The sequence below is a fragment of the Chiloscyllium plagiosum genome, chromosome 9 (assembly GCF_004010195.1).
Source record: "Chiloscyllium plagiosum isolate BGI_BamShark_2017 chromosome 9, ASM401019v2, whole genome shotgun sequence".
Taxonomy (NCBI): Eukaryota; Metazoa; Chordata; class Chondrichthyes; order Orectolobiformes; family Hemiscylliidae; genus Chiloscyllium; species Chiloscyllium plagiosum.
The window spans coordinates 66,661,778-66,683,271 of record NC_057718.1 but is presented as its reverse complement, the minus strand read 5'-3'; the positions used below and the strand labels follow the sequence as shown (position 1 = coordinate 66,683,271).

The 21,494-nt window shown below is 42.6% G+C and overlaps 1 protein-coding gene across 10 annotated transcripts in view; it reads left to right on the top strand.

The window, feature by feature from the left end:
• Positions 1 to 16,984: 16,984 nt before the first annotated feature.
• The window catches only part of tfb1m (transcription factor B1, mitochondrial), a 74,013-nt gene continuing 69,503 nt past the window's right edge, over positions 16,985 to 21,494 (top strand). For 4 of the 10 annotated variants that reach the window (XR_006312548.1, XM_043696148.1, XM_043696149.1 and 1 more), the window contains exon 1: positions 16,990 to 17,107. The gene's annotated coding sequence lies outside the window, so the exon portion shown is untranslated. The other 6 variants (XM_043696150.1, XM_043696144.1, XM_043696147.1 and 3 more) reach the window with 6 other exon arrangements.

Genomic DNA, 21,494 nt, shown 5'->3' with positions numbered 1-21,494 from the left:
GAACTAGAGGGCATAGGTTTAGGGTGAGAGGGGAAAGATATAAAAGACACATAGGAGGCAACGTTTTCACGCAGAGGGTAGTACGTGTATGGAATGAGCTGCCAGAGAATGTGGTGGAGGCTGGTACAATTGCAACATTTAAGAGGCATTTGGATGGGTATATGAATGGGAAGGGTTTGGAGGGATATGGGCCGGGTACTGGCAGGTGGGACTAGATTGGGTTGGGATATCTGGTTGGCATGGACAGGTTGGACTGAAGGGTCTGTTTCCATGCTATATATCTCTATGACTCTATGACTCTATATTACTTTTCCTATATAGTACCACTTCCATCTAGAAGACAAAGAAAGAAGTTCACAGGAACACCACCACCCACAAGTTCTTCCCCTCCAAGCCATCACCATACTGACTTTGAAATGGATCATGATTCTATCACTGGGTCAAAATCCTGAAAATCCCTCCTTAACAGTATTGTATGTGTACCTATAGCACACAGTGATTCAACAATGCAGCTCATTACCACTTTCTCAAGGGCTATTAGGGATGGGCAATCAAATACTGGCCAGCCAATGATGATCATGGCCCAAAGTAAATAAAAGAAGGGCAACATCTGATTGCCATCACTTGTCTGTGTGCACAGCAGCCTTTCAGTGATGGCACATGCTCAAGGGGTGCCAGTCTTTCAGTCGATATCCCCTGAATAGCAAGTTGTTCTAGGAATAGCATATGGTAAGATGCGGCTAGAATCAGATGTGATGGATGCCATGGCGACAGAATGGATAGTTAATGAGGCAAATTTGGTAGGATATGGTGAGAAACCTGCTAGGCTTCATGGCAGAAAATACTTGAAAAAGCTTGATGCACCTTGGACTTAACCAAAACCGTAAGATTCAGCCCTGCATCTACACTGATAGGTCAAAAGCTATTCTGCAACAGTCAACTCACTCTCTGACTTCCCAAGCGTAACCAGCATCTGCAAGGCACAAGCCAGAAATGTGAAGAAATATTCTCCACATGCCTGGATGAGGGATACTCAATACCAGATCTTCCTAAACTTTATTCCATTGTGATCCAGTTCAAACTTCAAAAATGTGACAACCCCTCTGTGAGCATGAGGTGGGAGGGGAGCACAATTTCTGTGAAAGGTGGAGCGGCTCCATTGCAGCCAGTGCTACATTTGAATTCCTGACCCAACATGATCCCACTTGGGGTTCCAAATCCAACACCAGGAATGCTGGAATTGGGCTTTGATTGCCATTTCTAAAGAACATCCTAGACTTCCTGACTTGGCAAAAATTTCATCGCAAATATTTAAATACCACCTGACCAAAATGCAAATCCAGCACCCACATGTTTTCAGTTGTTGACAGGTCTCTCATTAACTATTTTCTTCCCTTGTACATTTAGAACACAAGAAATTGGAGCACTTCCAAGTAATTCAGCCTCCTGAGCCTGCTCTACAATTTGATATGATCATAGCTGATCTCATCTCAGCCTCAACTCCACTTTCCTGTCTGCTCTCCCAAACCCTTCAACCCATTACCAAATTTACTCAGTGTAGTGAATTACCCTTTGAAGAGAAGTAATTTCTCCTCATCTCTGCTTTAAATCTGTGACCCCTTATTCTCGAACCTTTGATTGTGCCACATGAGAAACATGCTTTCTGTGTTTACTTTGTCAATCCCCTTTGGCATCTTATATCTCTCAATTAGATTTGTTCTCATTCTTCTAATATACACCTAAACAATTCAATCTCTCTTCATAAGACAAATCCCTCCTCTCTGAAATCCATTATCTGAACTGCCCCAATGCAATTACATCCCTCCTTTTGTAAGGGACCAAATTTGTACACAATACTCCAGATGTGGTCTCACTAATGCCTTGTACAGTTGTTGCAACACTTCCCTACTTTTATGCTGTATTCCTTTAGCAGTGATTGCTAAAATTCCATTTGCCTTCCTTATTACCTGCTGTTGCTACATACTAGTTTTCTGCAATTCATGCATGATGACACAGATCTGTCTGCACCAAAGCATTTTGAAGTACTTTTACATTTTGATAATAAGTTGCCTTTCTACTTTTTACACATTCTCCAACCAAAATGGATAGCCTCACACTTATCCACATTAACTCTTATCTGCCAGATTTTCGCCCATTCAGCTAATCTATGTGTCAATTTGTAAATTTCTTATTACTTCACTGCAACTTACTTTCCCGCCTATTTTAGTGTCATCAGAAAATTTGACTATAGTACTTTCTATTGCTTAGCCAATCCTCTATTCAAGCTAATAAATTACCCAAACCCCGTGTGATCTTTCCTTGTGTATTAACATTTTATGCAGAACCTTATCTAATACATTCTGCCAGTCAAGATATACCACTTCTTCAGGATCCTCATTATACATATAACTTGTTACATCTTCAAAGAACTCTGGCAAATTAGTCAAGTATGATTTACCCTTCATAAAACCATGCTGATTCTGATAGATTGTATTTTGACCTTCCAAATGTCCTGTTCTTATTTCCTTAATAATGGATTCAACCAAAGATAGATGTTAAGCTAAATGCTTTGCAGTTTCCTACTTCCTGTCTCCCTCCCTTTGGCACTTAGCATTATTAGCATTTCACATTTTTATTTTGTATTAGCAAATATTAGCATTTTTTCCAATCCTGCAGAGCCTTTCCTGCATCCGGAGTATTTTGTAATGTTATAACCAATAGATCCACTTTCTCTGCTGCCATTTCCTTTAAGACCCTAGAATATAGGCCATCGGGTCCTGTAGTCTTGTCTACTTTCAATTTACCAACTGACTCACTTAGTATTTCCAGCTTTTTCAATTATTGCTTAAATATCAATTTACAGCTGTATAATATTCTCCAACTGCATGAAATCATCCTTGATAAACCAATGTAAATCTACGTTGCTTTAACAATTAGAAGCATAATTTTCCCTTAATTCCCAAAGAAAAATGGTCAAAAAAGCCCTGAATTTGATGACTGTCCTTTCATATATAAGAACTTGCAGCAGGATTAGGCTATCTGGCCCTTTGAGCTTGTTCTGCCATTCAATAGCATCATGATTAGATTAGATGACTTACAGTGTGGAAACAGGCCCTTTGGCCCAACAAATCCACACCGACCCTCCGAAGAGCAACCCCACCCAGACCCAGACCCATTCCCCTACATTCACCCCTTCACCTAACACTACGGGCAATTTAACATGGCCAATTCACCTAATCTGCACATTTTTGGACCGTGGGAGGAAACTGGAGCACCCGGAGGAAACCCATGCAGACACGGGGAGAATGTGCAAACTCTACACAGACAGTTGCCTGAGGCGGGAATTGAACCTGGGTCTCTGGTGCTGTGAGGCAGCAGTGCTAACCACTGTGCCACCTGGCCGCCCGTGGCTGATCTTTTTGTGGCCTCAACTCCACTTACCCGCCTTGTCACCATAACCCTTAATTCCTTTATTGTTCAAAAAAAAATCTTAGCCTTAAAAACATTTAATGAAGTAGCGTGAACTACTTCACTGGGCAGGGAATTCCATTGATTCACAACCCTCTGGGTGAAGAAATTCCTTCTCAATTCAGTCCTAAATCTGCTCCCCCTAATTTTAAGGTTATGCCCTCTTGTCCTAGGTTCTCCTGCCAGTAGAAACATCCTTCCTACGTCTGTCTTATCTATTCCCTTCATAAATTTATATGTTTCTATAAGATCCCCCACTCTTTCAGATGTGATACCTTTAAAAGAAGGGCCTGTTGGAGATCCAAGATGGCGGCGATCCAGTAGGTCTACCCTGTTTGACTCTGTCCAAAAACCGAGACAAAGTGGTGCATTCATCCTCCCTTTTTACCCATTGTGGTGTAATTGTTGGACTTACACCCCTAGAACTGTTATTAGTTTCAGTGCTTTTCTCAAAGAAACAAAAATGACTAAGGGAAAAGGATAGTGAGGATCACATCAAGCAGAGCACTCCCCTGCAGTACCAGAAACTGCGGCCGCGGTGTTTGCTTTCACGAATGCTCCTGGGGACTTACCTGTGGAGCAGAGCCTGGTCTAGGAGTTCATGAAACTCCAAAAGAAGATTGATTCAGCGATGGAGGAGACCTGGACTAGGCTGGAACCAACCTCGAGCATGCTGCAGAAGCATGACCAGGAGATCCAGCATATCGGGTGGCATGTCATAGAGGTGGAGCAGTGGGCTGCGGCTTCTGAAACCGCGGAATCTTCAGAGGCCCAGGTCCAGGTCCTGGAACGGCAGCTACAGGCCTTAGTCGAACAGGTCGACGACCTCAAAACTTGAGGCCATGGGAAGAATATCTGCCTGAATGGACTGCCAGAGTGGGAAGAGGGAGGTCAGCTGATCAGCTTCTTGGAACAATGTCTCCTGCAGTTTTTGAAGCTGGAAGTTGGGGTGGACTGGATGAGGGTCGAGCAGGCCCACCCGGGCTTGCGCACTGCCAAGGGTCAAAGTGTGGATGGGATGGGTTGAATGCCCACTTTTAATTTTCCTGTTGTAAGATGCATGTGACTTTTATGTACTTTGTTTTGTCTGGGTTTGGGGCGTGGCTTCAGTTAGAAGGAGCAATGGAGGGATTAGTGAGTAGTATGAGTGCCCCCTGTGAACAAGGGGGAAAGTCTCCTCTTATTTGCGTTATATGTTGGTTCATTGTAGAAGTAGTTATGAGAAGTTTTGATTTGGTAGTTTTTGTAGTTGTATTTTCAAGTTTATATGAACTGTTTACTGTTTTCACTTGGCGCGCTATAAATGGGGTTCTTCTTCCTGGGGGATCACAAGCTGCTTTGGATAGCTATAGCTAACCGTTTGTGTAAATGGTGTACCTGGAAAGTTAAGGGGAGTCATTCATCGATTAAGCAAAAGAAAATACTTTCAAGCCTTAGAAAGGAAAGAGTCGATGTAGTCTTGCTGCAAGAAACACATCTAATTGATAAGGAATACTTAAAGTTACAACAGGGAGGGTTTGGCCGGGTGATTTTTCATCCTTTAATTCAAAAATTAGAAAAGTAGCTATACTCATTCAGAAGAATCTACCATTTCAGTTGTTAGACCAAATTAAGGATGAATGTGGGCAGTTTCTGATCCTCAAAGATTTAATACATGGAGAGGAATATGGGAGCTTGAATGTATATTGCCCTCGGCACAACCCCTTTATTCCCTCGTTAAGGCTGGAGGAGGTCTTGCCTTTCATTGTAAAGGAGGACCAGACAGGTTTTATTAGGGGTTGCAGATTCTCTAATAATATTAGGAGAATGCTAAATATGATGTGCCAGCAATGTTCGATTCTGGGCTTGGTAGTCTCCCTGGATGCAGAGAAAGCGTTTGACCAGGTTGAGTGGCTGTACCTCTTTTATGTCCTGGAACGGTTTGGCCTTGGAAGGGGTCTTTGCCAGGTGGGTGGCAGTGTTATATAGTGATCCTAAAGCAGCGATTATCACTAATGGTATATGGTCTGACAGTTTTAGCATTGGCAGAGGCAGCTAACAAGGGTGCCCCATCTCACCGTTAATATCTGCTTGGGTAGAATAGCTCTGGTTAAAATGAATGTTCTTCCTCGTTTATTATATCCCATGTGATTGCTCCCTTTGATGCTGCCCAGGCAGGTGCTACGGAGGCTTAACAGTTGATTCAGCTTTTTTATGTGGTGTCACAGGCAGCCTCTTATGAAGCTTGCCAAATTGCAGCTTCCGCAAGGGATTGGTGAGGGGTGGAGTTTTCAGACTTTTAGAAATACCAACTAAGTTCCCTACTACCCTGTGGGCTGATTGGGTTTGCCAGGACCTGCGGTCAATTTGGCTGCACATCAAGGACCCCCAAGCAAAATGGCCCTCATTAATCTGTTGTTCATGGACAACAGGTTAGGGACTTCATACAGAAAAAGACTACATTAATGGTTAGTCCCTATAAGTCAGATATAGAGAGGAGAGGGCTTTGGTCTACGGGCACTCTCTTGGTCAGTGCCCTCTATCATTTATTAGGAGGTAGTGTCTTGAAAGACATTGAGCGGTTGTGTGGAATCTGGGCTCAGGTATTGTGGGTGGAGATCTCACCAGAGGTGTGGGAGGATATCTGGAAGAATGTAAGGGAGATTTGATTTGCAATAGGATGCAGGCTATGCAATTGAAGGTACTCCTCAAGATTTATTTGGCACTGGAGCTGCTTGCGAAATTTAAGACAGGAGCATCCCCAATGTGCCCCAAATATAAAATAGTTGTTGGTACTCTTACTCATTGCTTGTGGTCATGCCACAAGCTTCTTAGGTCATGCCGCAAGCTTCTTAGGTATTGGGGTGCCACAGCAAGTGTTTTCGAAGGGGTCCTGGGAACCGAGGTCAAAGTAGATCTGGTGTCCCTTCTCTTGGGTTTGCCGATTCTCTTCTCTTTGGATGCGCATGGGAAGAAATTGTTTAGTATTGTTTCACTGTGCGAGGAAGAACATTCTGAAGAGTTGGGTGTTGGAAAATCCCCAGGACTCTCAGGGTGGCATAGGTTAGTTATGGAGCACATCCCCCTGGACTTCCTTACAAATATGGTGCACCAGAAAACGGAACTTTTTATAGGATATGGCAGCCCTTTTTGAATCATATAGGCATGGGCTTATCGGCTATATTGGTTAGGGTCTTTTTGTAGCCATGAGGACTGTGTCTGGTGGCCAGGGGGCCCTTGGAAGGAAGAATTCTGAACAAATACGGGTATGCCAATTGATGCTCCCGACGTAAAATAATTTAATTTGCCTTGAGTCAACTCAGTTTAGTTTCTTTTTGTTTTGGTAGATTAGATTACTTACAGTGTGGAAACAGGCCCTTCGGCCCAACAAGTCCACACCGACCCGCCGAAGCGCAACCCACCCATTCCCCTACATTTACCCCTTTACCTAACACTATGGGCAATTTAGCATGGCCAATTCACCTAACCTGCACATCTTTGGACTGTGGGAGGAAACCGGAGCACCCGGATGAAACCCACGCAGACACGGGAAGAATGTGCAAACTCCACACAGTCAGTCGCCTGAGTCGGGAATTGAACCCGGGTCTCTGGCGCTGTGAGGCAGCAGTGCTAACCACGGTGCCACCCTGCCACCCACTAATTTGATTTAGTTTTTTATTGAATTGCAGCTTGTGTAGTTTTTTTTTCTCCTAGCTTGTTTGTGGAGTAGAGTAGTAGTTTGTTTATGGTTATTGTTGTTATAATGTAAGATTGTTCTATTATTTTGTAGTAATTTTATATTTTTGTATGGAGAAGTATTAAAGGGATACACAGTGAATTTTAAAAACACCAGTGCCCTTATGATGGAACTTTACAGGAGCATGATCCATGACCATTTAATTAATTGTTGGAACAAAGAACAATGCAGCAGAGGAACAGGCCCTTCAGCCTCCAAGCCTGCACTGCCGCATTTTGTCCTTCCATGCTAAAACTGTCTTCACTTACAAGATCCATATTCACATATTCGGGCAGGTGTTTCTTGAATGTTGCTATTGTGTCTGCTTCCACCACCTCCTCTGGCAAAGCATTCCAGGCACTCCACGATCCTTTGTGGAAAAACATCTTCCCTCCCCCCCCCCCCTACTCCCGCACTTTGAACGTGTGTCCTCTAGTAATTGACCTTTCCACTCTGGGAAAAAAAGCCTCATACTTTCCACTCTATCCATGCAATTCACAACCTTACAAACTTCTCTTAGGTTGCCCCTCAACCTCATGCCTATCAATGAAAACAAACCCAGTCTATCCAACCTTTTTTCATAGCTGAAATCCCCCATACCAAGTAATATGCTGGTAAACCTTTTCTGTACCCTAAGGAGTAGCTTCTTTATGTCAGGATGAATGACTTCCAAGTCCCAGTCCTCAATTTGTGCATATATTGTTCAATCCAGCACTGAGAAGTGCTGCACTGGTGCAACAATCTTTTGAATGTTATACTAAACCATGTACCATTTTGTCTGTTCAGTTGAAAGTAAAATTCCTGAGGGATTCTTTTCTCATAAAGTGTAGGAAGTTTCCTAATGTAATGGCCAATACTAATCTCTCAGTCAACACCAAAGTGGATCAACTAGTCATCCTCCCACTGCTGTGCACAATGAATGGAAACTAAATGTCTCATCTAATAAATTGCTATGAAGCATTTTGCGATACCTTGAAAATGTGCGATACATTTTAAATATTTATTACAATTCTGCAACTTTTTTGTCTGAATTCAGTACTTGAGCTCAAGTATGGTCTGAATCCCAGACACCACAACACTTAATGCGGCTGAGTTGACTCAAGGCAAATTAAATTATTTTAAGTCGGGAGCATCAGTTGGCATACCCGTATTTGTTCAGAATTCTTCCTTCCAAGGGCCCCCTGGCCACCAGACACAGTCCCCATGGCTACAAAAAGACCCTAACCAATATAGCCGATAAGTCCATGCCTATATGATTCAAAAAGGGCTGCCATATCCTATAAAAAATTCCGTTTTCTGGTGCACCATATTTGTAAGGAAGTACAATAATTGCACATCACTGAACTCCTGGTACTTGTATGTATGGTCCAGAAATACATATTTGAAGCTTTAAGAAACTAACATCAAGGGAGTGTGTGTGGGACCTGGCTGCTCCTCTGGCTCTTAAGAAATAGGATAAACTATGATGTATCAACACAAATGTCTTTTGTTCAAATGTGTATTTTTTGGCCAATTTTGACTTAACTACTTTTTGAGTGGACGTACCACTTTTAAATAGTAGATACTATAGTTATTTTGCTTCCTAAGCCCACAGTTTATTAAGAGAGGTATTGATTAGGTTATACTCCCTATTCCAACCCATGTAAATGAAGCAGCAGTTGCCTGGTACTTGTAAACCTGTATTGCAATACAAGACAGTTGCTTACTCAATAAGAAAATGGAAAAAAATAAATGAGATAGCAGATCCACTTATGAAATCACTTTTATTCATTAGTGAGAAATGAAAGACTACAAATAGCACTGAACTTATCCAGTGGGTAACTGAATCAAGGAGACCAACAAGATCTTGAATTTATTAAAGAGTTAAATCCAGTCAGTTTTGCTTATCCCTGCACTGAAATCTTTGATTCCAATCATCATAGCATCCATGTGTTGGCTACTATAAGAAGTGATTCAGTAAATGGTTCCCAATAATAGACTACTGTGCCCATTCCTTTCAGAAATAATAGCACCCCTTTCTCAAAAAGAAAACTCTTGATCTTTCTTTCTTCTCAAATTATTATCTCATCTCAAACCTCCATTTCTTTCACAATGTTCCTGTATAGTTTGTCAGCAAATAAATTCATGCCCAGTTCCTTCCTCATTTACCTCTTTCACAATATTAAAATAGTCCTAAACAAAAAAAAGCATAATTCACTATGATTATGCCTTTCCTGTACCTTTTCGTGGCTTTTGACAGAATAATCACACCACTCTGCTCCAACAATCATTTCTGCTGTCCAGCATAATACACCTATTTTCATTTGTCTCTTATCTACCTGTATGATTGCAGTTTGATCCATCTTGAGGTTTATCTTTTTATCCTTGCTATTGTGTTGGCAGTACTCATGTTCCATCTTCTGCTCCCTTCTCTCCCTCAACTACATACTTCATTTGGCAGATATCACCCACCAAACAACTGGGTTGGGCTTCTACACATGCTTGCACAACCTTCCTTAATCATTCCACTGTTTCTCTACTATCAGACACCAATCTGGTAGACACCTTTTTGAATCCACCAATTCAGAGGTGTTACAACACATCCCTGGAGCGGGTGGAACTTGAACTTGGCCTTCCTGGTCCATATGTAGGAATACTACCATTGGCCACAAGAGTCCTAATTATTTTTAACCAACGTGTTCTGATGTGTTAGGAGACATTTCTGGAGCAGATGGAACTTAAACCTAGTCATCTGACCCAGAGATAAAGATGCTACCACCGGTCCCCAGTCGTCCGGCTTTTAATCTACTTTAAATTTCCTCCAGCTGAACATTTGCAACTAAATTATTATTCTTGGTCCGATCAACTGGAAACTCTGTACTGTTTCCAATAAATGCACCCCTGACCACTCATCTTCATAGGATTGTTTATGAATTATGTGCCCTGACGGGAGTTTGTATCCTTATCCATTTGTCATAAAAACTGCTGATTGTAATATGATATCCCTCTGTCCCTATTCAGTACATCTTCTGCCGAAAGTCTCAGTTAAGCCTACATTGCCTACATTCCTCCATTCTAACTTTCACCCATATACAATATTTCAACTTATCCAAATCTTTTCTGTCTACATCGTATCTACATCCGGACAGTGACCTTGTTTATGTATCTTAGCTCAGTATTCCTAACATGGTACACACTGTTGCCACTGTGAAGGGAATGTGAAATGTTTGACTTGGGTGATGGGTGCTGGCAGGCTGCTTTGCCTTGGATGGTGTAGAACTTTTTGAGTGTTGTTGGTGCAGTACTCTTTCAGGCAAGTGGAGAACATTTTATCACAGACTGGTGCTTTGTAGATAGATTTTGGGATGATTTACTCACTGCAAGACTCCGACCTTTTCTTGCTCTGAATTATATATATGACTGGTCTAGATCAGTCTTTTGCCTTCTTATCCCTGTAGCATACTCCAGGCCCACAATCTCCCAGGAACTCTCAACCTTCTTCTGTGAATTAGGTCCATTGGGGGATCCCAATTATCCCATTGGGTTGTAGTTATTCCTTCAGCTCCAATTTGTAACACAATGGAATTCTAAACTGCCACCTTTCTTTCCTCTTTTCAAGGTCTTTCTTTAATCCCACATATTGACCAAGATTTTGATCATATTCAATTTTTCCTTATGCTTTTTTGAAATACTATGGGACATTTTTATTTTTATGATTGCAACTGGCTGTTGGACGTACATGATATATTTCACCTGCATTGCTCAGCCTGGTAGATCCTTCCAGGTAATAATCTTCCATTGGAAGGTATGTTTCCTGACATTATTCCAACATTTTAACATTGGACTCGAGTTAATCCAGGGTACTGTACAGGACTTTTTTTTCAATTTATTTATTTAGGTAAATAACCTCTTGAAAGCCACAACTTCAACAAACCTGTTGATAGTGAACTGGGAGAAGACAAGGACTGCAGATGCTGGAGATCAAAAGTCAAGACTGTGGTGCTGGAAAAGCACAGTATGTCAGGCAGCATCCATGCAGCAGGGGAATCAATGTTTTGGGCATAAGCCCTTCATCAGGAATGAGGCTTGTGGGCAGGGGGGCTGAGATATAAATTGGAGAGGCGTGGGGTGGAAAGGTAGCTGGGAATGCAATAGGTAGATGAAAGTGGGAGTGCAAGTGATAGGTCGGAGAGGAGGGTGAAGCGAATAGGTAGGAAGAAAGATGCTGAGTTGAAGGCTTGGGACTGGGATAAGGTGGGGGAGGGGAAATAAGGAAACTGGTGAAATCCACATTGACCTCATATGCATTCAGGGTCCTAAGGAAGAAGACGAGGCATTCTTTCTCCAGGCATCGGGTGGTTAGGGTTTGGCGATGGAGGTAGCTCAGGACCTGCATGTCCTTTGTGGGGGGGTGGGGGTAGTTGAAGTGTTCAGCCACGGGAAGTGGGGTTGCTTGGTGTGGGTGTCTCAGAAATAATCGGACAGACAGGACACCAACGTTGCAATATGGAGGAGAACATATCGGGTGCAACAGATACAGTAGATGATGAGTCGCGCACAGGTAAATTTCTGTCAGAGGTGGAAGGATCCTTTGGGACCTTGGACAGAGGTGAGGACACTGGCTTTGCACTTCTTGCAATGGCAAGGGGAGGTGCTGGGAGTGGGGAATGGGCTGGTGGGGGGCGTGGGAAGGGAATCGCGGACAGAATGGTCTCTCCGAAATGCTTCATGAACACTAATTATGCTGCTACTACATAGTAGCAACATGAAATAGTTTGCTTGTGCTATATCTCAAACTTTTGAGATAGCTAATCAGAGGTAGATTCTATATTCTTCAAATATAGGAGTCTATGGGATATTCTTCAGGAGTCTATGGGATATTCAACAACAAATGATCTGATCAGAATAGGCATTATCCCACAGGATGGCTGTAATGTGCCCTAATTTGGCATCAGTTTGCACACTGAACAAACACCTTGGGTCCTATTTATAAAGCATGCTGATAAGGCCAATTTTATACTGTGGAATTACATGACTATAAGTTATACTCCACAACCACCTGATGAAAGAGCTGTGCTCTGAAAGCTAGTGTTTCCAAATAAACCTGTTGGACTATAACATGGTGCTGTCTGATTTTTAACTTTGTACACCCCAGTCCAACACTGCATCTCCAAATCAGAAATAATAGACTTAGCCTCCTAACCATCGAGAAGGTGTCTTATAAAAGTTTTACACGTAAAAACTACTTCTGGTAAAAAGAAAAGTGTTTGAAATGTTTTTCCCCATTGGCTACACACTTAACATGGAACTTTTTTTTCAATATTAAGACTATAACATGGAGACATTTGAAAGAAGTCACATTTTGTCAAAGCTTTTCAGTTTGAGGTCCACAGGAAAATGTGCAAGCAGAGCGATTTCAGGAGAAAACCAACATTTATAATGCATGAGAGAAGTGTTTTTTTTTACCGCGTGCTCCTTCTTCAAGGACACCCCCACTCCTGTTTATTTATTTTGTTATTGTTTATTTATTTTTTCTTTTTATTAAGTGCACGAATCTTTATTCAATTTCCACCACCAGGAAGATAGGAAAACACCCGGGTGGCCAGTGACATCATGTATATTTATATTTTTCTTTTTATTTTAACCCCCACACTACCACCTAAGTGCAGTAGTGCTTATTTTTTCCCCAGCACCCATGGTGTGCGTGTGCAGGTGTGAGACACAGTGAAAGACACAAAGTGCACGAATCTTTATTCAATTTTCACCACCAGGAAGATAGGAAAACACCTGGGTGGCCAGTGACAAACACTGCCCTTCACATCAAAGGGCAGTGCTGTGTGATCAAAACAGTGAAGGGGAGGGTAGGGACTAAATCAAAATGGAGTTGGAGGGAGAAATGATGCACTCCACTCCCTGCGGCGCCCACCTCTCCCTGAACAACTCCAGGGTGTTGGTTGACACCACGTGCTCCTTCTCCAAGGACACCTGGGCCCTAACGTAAGAAGAGTGTTGATTGATGGAAAGTGGACTTTGATTGGTGGAGTCATCTGATTTGTAGGGACTATGTTAATAAAATGCAGTCTGTTCAATGAAAATCAAAGGAGTTCTCAAAAGCCACAGCTGTGGCAGGGAAGTTGGGAGGTCAATTTTGGGAATGAAGGCAGCATGGTGAGATGCAATGGGAATAATACTAATAACGAAGGGGAACAACTCAATATAAAAATGTGTGATGATTGTGATAACCTATGACCATCAATGCACTGAGAATGGTGGGATTGAGTCTGGCTTCAGAATGAGGACAACACAGCATGATTGATGCCATGGCCAAGCTATGGGACTGGGGCTCAGGATGTATTATTGGGAGTTGAAGATTTAAATTTAAAAGTTGGATGGGAACATGTGGAAGCTCAGTACTGATGGACTCGATAGGGAATACAAGGAAGAAAAGGACATGGAGGTCCAGGTAGGTTGCTTAATGAGCCTGTGACATATTCTTTCAAGCAAGATCTGCATCGCCTTTCATACTCATCGAAATCATAATAATGGAAAATGGTTAGGACCACACCTGAGGTTTGCAGAGTAACTTTTCTATAGAGCACACAGGTTAACGATGTGACAATTACATTAATCAAGCACTTATATGGTACAGATTGAAGAATTCTGTAATCATATTTCATTGCATTGAAATGCATGCAATGCTCAACTCTGTGGGATACAAATCTTGGCTACAAGCAATCTTTACCACATCATTACAGATTAGTTATAGGCATACCTGTGAAGCAGAAGTAATCATAGGTAGCTTTAAAAGTGTCACCTGTAGGCTACAATTTGCCCGAAACATCAATTTTCCTGCTCCTCGGATGCTGCCTGAACTGCTGTGCTTTTCCAGCACCACTCTAATCCAGAATCTGGTTTTCAGCATCTGCAGTCATTGTTTTTACCTACAATTTGCAAAGACAGTCCAAGATCTTACAGGCTACACAATAGCAGAGTTGATTTCCTCTCACCTTAAACTGTATTTGCCAACATGTTTTTATATGCAATGCTGCCTAACTTGGGTGCTACGGTTTGGAACGGACAAGGTTTAAGCAATCCTGCTGCACTCAAAGTTTTCTATCACATTAGTGCAACATGGTTTGTGCTGCTACATTGGAATAAGGGAGCTGATGTCAAACATCCACATAAAGGCTACAGTGCGACAATAGTGCAGAGAGACGAAAGGGTAACAGGTACTGGATGTACGTTTGCTCGCTAAGCTGTAAGGTTCAAGTAACAGGTATGCCAGTAAGCTCAAGACACAATCACCAAATGCTGCCAATCAGATTCCATGTGAAAAGTTGCAGCTGGATGTCCCCAAAGGGCTTATGAGGAGGTAAGGAAGAGCCAGAGTTAATTGTTGTGAATGCCATTTCTTCCATGTGAGCAAGGTGCAATGCCACTGCAGACCAGGTATGTTCTGAGACCCATCACCAAACTATGTCAATAGATGGAGTGGGACCTGTGACCTGAAGAAGTGGGATGGCTATTTGATTCTGGTGACTTCCATAAAAGTTGCCAACATTTGACACCCACATTAATCAATGAGAAAGTGGTTCGGCCATTAGGAAAAGAATGGCATTCCCTTAGGCAAAAGTCTAATAGCACTAATGATGGGTAGTCTGTACAGAATAAAACAGAATATCCTTTTATTGTCACACGTACTCCATTGCAGGAGTACAGTGAAAAGCTTTTACAATGTCCGCCTTATTATGGTGACATCTCAGGTACTAGTATCTAGTTACAATTCTTGGATACAGCAGAGGAATAAAAGTAGCTGTGTTACTTAGAGTCGAAAAAATAAGTTTAAAATAGGACATTAAAGGGTTGACATTACAGTAAGGTAGGAAATTTCAAATGGACTTTACAGTGTAGCAGGTCACTGCAGGGTCTGATGAATGTGGTCTGACCGCTCATGTCAGACCCGAGTCCAACAGCCATCCCTCCTCCATTCCGAGCCCTGGTGCACTCCATATAAGCATTCAGTTGCTTCAAGGTAAGTGCCAGGATTGCCTCCCCCTGCCAGTGTCCGCCAGGGACTCACTGCTTGCGCGCTATACAGAGGCTTGCAGCCCAGACGCTGTTCCAAGCCTTGTTGCCAGTGCCTGCACTAGTATTTGCTTCTAAGGAGAGAGATGAAGAGGAGGAAAAAAAGAGGTGAAGCACAGGAGCGTCCTACTCTGCTGCCATCTTAAATCCCTTTACAGTGGAGTTACAATAACAATCCATCAGGTGGATGGCATGGCATAGACAGACAACACAGGGGGCCACACCTTCAATATATTGTCTAGCTATCACCATTGTTAACAGCTAACCTGAGAATGCAACTTTTAAAAAAAGGTTTTGTGATTTACACATGAAAGAAGTGAAACTATCACTGTATTCTAACAGATGAAAGGCTTAACAGACAATCAATTTTTCAATGTATAATTTCAGTTACATCACACTGTAAATTTTTGCTATAAATTCTGTGTTACGATCGAGCCCTCCATTATCACCTGATGAAGGAGCATCGCTCCGAAAGCTAGTGTGCTTCCAATTAAACCTGTTGGAATATAACCTGGTGTTGTGTGATTTTTAACTTTGTAAATCCATCAGGTAGTTGATGATAGCAAATAGCAATTTATTAGCCAGTGACAGCGTGTATTTGCAATGAAGTGTCACATAGACCACCCACGTCCCCTCAGAAGTTTCCTTCATTTCCATAGCGTGCAATGTACAGGGCAGCTTTGGGTTTGTAGTGCTTCACCAGGTGCACAGAAGCTGGGAATTCTGTGGGAATAGAGAACCTACCTCGGTGAGGGAGAGTTATCATTAACAATACCAAGGAGGTATGGTGAATAAGTAATAAGACAAGCTGTGGGTAATTGCATGAGGTAATTCACAGGGAGAAACCCTCCATTAAACTCCTCCAAACTGACACAGCCGATTTTTGAGGAGAAAGTGAGGTCTGCAGATGCTGGAGATCAGAGCTGAAAATGTGTTGCTTGAAAAGCGCAGCAGGTCAGGCAGCACCCAAGGAACAGGAGAATCGACGTTTCGGGCATAAGCCCTTCTTCAGGAATGGGCTGAAGAAGGGCTTATGCCCGAAACGTCGATTCTCCTGTTCCTTGGATGCTGCCTGACCTGCTGCGCTTTTCAAGCAACCCATTTTCAACAGCCGATTTTTGGTAAAACACAAGCCAAAGCCAGTTAATTGGCTACACTCAGCTGGCGAAGGCAACTATGATTAGATTTAATTAACATCCTTTTGTTTCATATCTTTCCATTCAATTTAAGACTAACTAGTTCAAGAATGGCTACAGAGAAGCGGCATGAAACGTAGGGAACTGGACACGTAGCATGAAGTCAGCTCCTTCAGCAAAGAAAATGCAACATTTAACATCATAAAAAACTGGGGATGCTAGAAAACTGAAATACATCAGCTCTGACCGTAGCTGCACAGAGAACACCGAGTTAACATTTCGACTCCAGTGACCCTCTAGATAGTAGCAGACTTATTAAGATCATTTTTTGAATCATTTGATACGATCAAGGTCCCTGAATAACTACAAACCGCTTAAAGCACCACATTCACAGTTCTCCTCCTTGCCCAGCAAGACCCGCCCCTCAACGCTTAGAACACACTGATTGGCTCATTTCTGGACCACCTCGTGAATGGTACGGATTGGCAATACACTCCCGTTCCGATTGGTCGGTCTGTTCAGTTCCCCTGCTCTAATTGGTCTGCTCAGGGTCTGTTTTCTCATTATGATTGGGCTGTTCAGGCTTGAAGTTACGATTGGTTTATTCTGGTGCCGCCCACAAGTGGCTTCCTTCCTCAGCTGTGATTGGCCGAGATTCCTGACAGTCAGTGGAAATGCGGCCTTGAAGCGAGTAAGGCTGGACGGGAGCCTGGGCTTGAATTAGGTGATTGACTGGTCTCTATTCCTGATGAAGGGCTTTTGCCCGAAATGTCGATTTTCCTGCACCTCGGATGTTGCCTGAACTGCTGTGCTTTTCCAGCACCACTCTGATCCAGAATGGGGACTAGCTCGCCTTAGGCTGAGTTTAGTTTGTGGAAGCACTGTGGCTCTGTTATTGAAGTATATGCTCAGTTAGCTGTGGAACAGTATGAGCTGGTTCTTGTGTCCGAGGTAGTTGGTTACTGAATATCTGGTCTGTGTCCAATCAGTTCACGAGCTGCATAATCCAAATGGGAACTAAGCTCGAACAGTTGGACGTAACCGTACGGTATTTAGGCAATGGGAGCATGTGGTTAGACAGTCTGCATTTAATCTTTTTTAGCGTTACTCTTGAAGGAGGACTGAAATTTTAATGCACGGAGGTTTATTGTAATCTGTGTTTTTAATGTTGCCTATTTGAGAACTTTGCAGCGTTACAGTTCAGCGTGGTTTCCTGCTCAGAATATGGAGTAATGGAGATATACACTACGGTCCAACTCGTCCATGCTGACGAGATATCCCAACCCAATCTAGTCCCATTTGCCAGTACTTAGTCCATATCCCTCCAAACCCTTCCTATTCATATACCTATCCAAAATGCCTTTTAAATGTTGCAATTGTACCAGCCTCCACCATTTCCTCTGGCAGCTCATTCCATACATGCACCACCCTTTGCGTGAAAAAGTTGCCCCTTAGGTCTCCTTTATATCTTTCCCCTCTCACCCTAAACCTCTGCCCTCTAGTTCTGGACTCCCCCACCCCAGGAAAATACCTTGTCTGTTTATCCTATCCATGCTTCTCATGATTTTATGAACTTCTGAGGCCACCTCTCAACTTCTGACGCTCCAGGGAAAACAGCCCCAGCGTATTCAGCCTCTCCCTATAGCTCCAATTCTGGCAACATCCTTGCAAATCTTTTCTGAATCCTTTCATTCCAAATTTGGCTTCACTAATGTCCTGTACAGCTGCAAAATGACCTCCCAACTCCTATACTCAATGCTCTGATCAATAAAGGAAAGCATACCAAATGCTGCCTTCCCTCTCCTATCTATCTGCGACTCCACTTTCTAGGAACTATGAACCTGCACTCTTAAGGTCTGTTTGTTCAGTAACACTCCCCAGGACCATACCATAAAGCATAGAAGTCATGCTCTGATTTGCTTTTCCAAAATGCTGTAACTCACATTTCTCTAAATTAAACTTCATCTGCCACTCCTCAGCCCATTGGCCCATCTGATCAAACCTGTTGTACTTTGAGGTAACCTTCTTCACTGTCCACTATGCCTCCAATTTTTGTGTCATCTGCAAACTTACTAACTATATACCTCAACTGTTCATATCCAAATCATTTATATAAATGCAGAAAAGCAGTGGACCCAGCACAGATCCTTGTGGCACTCCACTGGTCACAGGTCTCCAGTCTGAAAACAATCGTCTACCACCCTCTGTATGGCTGCTTCCCGGTCCCCGCTCTGTTCATTTCAGAAACCTACCTATACTCCCCACATATTGCATTTTGGTCTTCGGGAAAAACATCTGAAAGCATAATGTCATGTTTCCCAGACGTATTTTTAATCAACCTGTTCTGATAGGACACACATCAAGGGCAGGTGGAACTTGAACCTTCTAGCGCAGAGGTAGGAACAATGTAACAAACATAGAAATCGCCAGTAGAGCGCAGCATGTCTGGCAGTATCTGTTAGAAGAAATCAGAATTAATTTTTCAGATCTGGCGACACTTCCTCAGAACTGGCCAGTTTTGAGGAAGGGTCTCCAGACCTGAAATGTCTGAGCTTTTCCTGCAGTTTCTATTTTTGTTTCTGATTTACAGTATTCACAGTTCTTACTGTTTTTATTTAGGTAGGAACACTAATATTCAACTTTGAGAATGTCCTCTTAAACCACCTAAGCAAGGTAGTCCTGCCAATACCATTACAGTAATTTGCTCCATATTTAGATTTAGATTACATTACAGTGTAGAAACAGGCCCTTCGGCCCAACAAGTCCACACCGACTCGCCGAAGCGAAACCCACCCATACCCCTACATTTACCCCTTACATAACACTACGGGCAATTTAGCATGGCCAATTCACCTAACCCTGCACATCTTTTGGACTGTGGGAGGAAACCGGAGCACCCGGAGGAAACCCACGCAAACACGGGGAGAACGTGCAAACTCCACACAGTCAGTCGCCTGAGGCGGGAATTGAACCCGGGTCTCAGGCGCTGTGAGGCAGCAGTGCTAACCACTGTGCCACCGTGCCGCCCACTTGCCACCGTGCCGCCCACATGCCACCGTGCCGCCCACTGCCACCGTGCCGCCCACACTGTTTATTTACTGTTGTATTTATTTACTGTTGTATTAATAGTATTTCTTTCATTCACTTTGTGTTTATTTCATGCTGCCATGATTTTATTGGCAGAGTGTGTAACAGCATTCATGAGCAGAATTTCACTCTTGTGCAATATGAGTCTTTCAAAGATGTCAGTCAGTGCAGCCCTCAGCTTTACTTCACTGTTGTTCCACTTGGCCCATGCACTCCCTCCACAGTTTAAGATTTTCTCATCTGACATTCTGTTGTAAGAACTAACATTTTGAATAATTAAACATTAGGAAGGCAATCTTCTTTGCCTCTACAGCTGTCTTTATGAATTTTGCTTTCAATTTCCATCTTGCTCTCACCTTAACCTGGTCCATCTCCTCCTTCCTCTTTCCCTTCTTTGACATCTCTATTTTCATTTCCAGAGCTATACTAATCACTGATATCTATTACGAACCCACCAACTCCCACAGTTACATTAACTATATATTCTCACACTCTGTTTCCTGTAAGGACTCCATTCCATTTTCCCCAGTTTCTCTGCATTCATGCATCTATTCTGATGATGTCACCTTTAGAAGACGAGGCTTCAGAAACATCCACCTTTCTTCTTCTTCCGAGGATTTCCTGCCACTGTAGTTGGCAGGACCATCGGGTGTGTCTGACGCACTTCCTGACCTTCTGCCCTCACCCCTTCCCTCCTACAACAAGGGTGGAGTCACCCTGGTCCTCAATTTCCACCCCACTAGACTTGCATCCAAAGGCTCATAAGCAGCCATTCCTAACAACTCCAGTCAGATGTCACGCAACCAGACACATATTCCCCTCCTTTGCTTGTTAGCCTCCGGGACACTTCCTTAACTCCCAACAATCCCATGGAACTTTCCCATGCATTCACAGAAGGTGCAACACATGCCCGTTTGTCTACTCTCTCCTCACCTACCAAAGCCCCTGATACTAGAATCAAACTGTGAACTCCTTTTTTTTTTCTATCCATAGATGCTGCCAGACCTGCTCAGTTACTCAAGCACTTTTTTTTGTTTTAGATTTCCATCATCTGTAGTTCTTTAGTGTTTATTGGACAGTGTGTGAACATGTGGGTTTATGGATGTATGTGGCAGAAATAAGGGAAACACAGCTTTACATTGTTGGGTGTGTATAGTTATTCCCAACAGATAGATTAATACTCTTTCACATTGAAGAGAACTTTGAGTAATCAGTGAGAGAATCAAACAGAGAATAAACTTAATGTTGAAGACTTCAATCTACATTACCATGATTAGCTCAGAAGTGCCACCTTTGACTGTTCAAATGTTCAGCAAAATGGCATGGGGGAGTAACCAACTTGAATCTTGGAAGCAGAAAGTAGTTAGTTTAACGTTTAGCATTGGGAAAATTGTTGGAATCCATTAAGGAAGTAATAACATTTGGAAAGTCAAAATGCAATCCATCAGAGTCTTTATGATTTTACGAAGGGTAGATTATGTTTGACTAATTTGCTAGAGATCTTTGTAGTTGTAACGAGCAATATAGATCATGGGAATCTTGTAGTATATCTAGACTTGCAGAAGGCATTTGATACGTGCTGCACAAAAGTTAAGATCATATGGGGTTGGGTCATTTATTATTTTGGATATAGGCTTGGCCAACTAACAGAAAGCTGGAAGTCAGGATAAATGGTCTTCTGGTTGGCAAGATGTAACTGGAGGGGGTGCCACATGGTTTAGTCCTTGGGCCCCAACTATTTACAATTTATATTAATCACTTGAATGTGGGGATAGAAAGTATGATCACAAATTTTTCAGATGACACTAAAACAGCTGCGAAGGTAAGTTGCAATGAAGAAATAACAAATTTACAAGTAAATATAGGGAGGTTAGGTGAATGGGCCAAAATTTGGGACTTAAACGAGGATAAGCGTGAGCTTAACCGTTTTGATTGAATGAATAGAAAGGCAATTCTCTTTTCAAGAGAAGAGAAACTTTAGAGTGCTTTGGTGCAGAGTGGTCTGGGTTCCATGTGCATGAATC